This window comes from Eimeria mitis, genomic scaffold, assembly GCF_000499745.2.
Source record: "Eimeria mitis Houghton genomic scaffold, Emh_scaff1286, whole genome shotgun sequence".
Lineage (NCBI taxonomy): Eukaryota > Apicomplexa > Conoidasida > Eucoccidiorida > Eimeriidae > Eimeria > Eimeria mitis.
This window is the reverse complement of record NW_013568593.1, coordinates 1-684: the sequence shown is the minus strand read 5'-3', so window position 1 is coordinate 684 and position 684 is coordinate 1.

Genomic DNA, 684 nt, shown 5'->3' with positions numbered 1-684 from the left:
AAGTGGTGAAACACAGAGAAACTGCAGAGAGTGAACAACCACTCCGAAGTGCGCATGCAGATAAACACAAAAATTTTTATAACTATGGCAGCATTCACAGAAATAAAGAAGGATAGACAATACTCTAAGAAAAACATAAACAGGCAGATGATGCGGCAACATGTTTAGATAAACACGAACGTCAACAGGAGAATGAACATAAGCAAGAAATAAGTTTTGAATATGCACGATGCGTAGCATACGAACCAATGCATAATAGTTTATTTTATGAATCCGCTCTCTGTCGCAGGAACCACACAGATGCAGGAAAGTATGCGTAACGTGAACATACATAAAACAAGAAGTGAGTATACAAAGAAAGAAAAAGATCATGATTAACACAGATGTGCACAAACCTCTACGAAAAGCTAGCTATAAAGATGAATCTGCAAAGAAAGGCAAGGATGTTGATACACACAGAAGTAAAAAAAAACATGAAAATTCTACGAAAGTGCACAACCGTGAGCATATGCATACCACAAGATCAGCAGATAAGCACCACAGACATCATGAACGAGGGAAAGCACCTAAATACATAGACGTAGATACTAACAAAAACATATGCGCAAGTATGTTATGGACGTAAGCATAAGCATGAACCTAGAAGTACACAAGAACACAAACGCATAACACCAGGAAGTAATT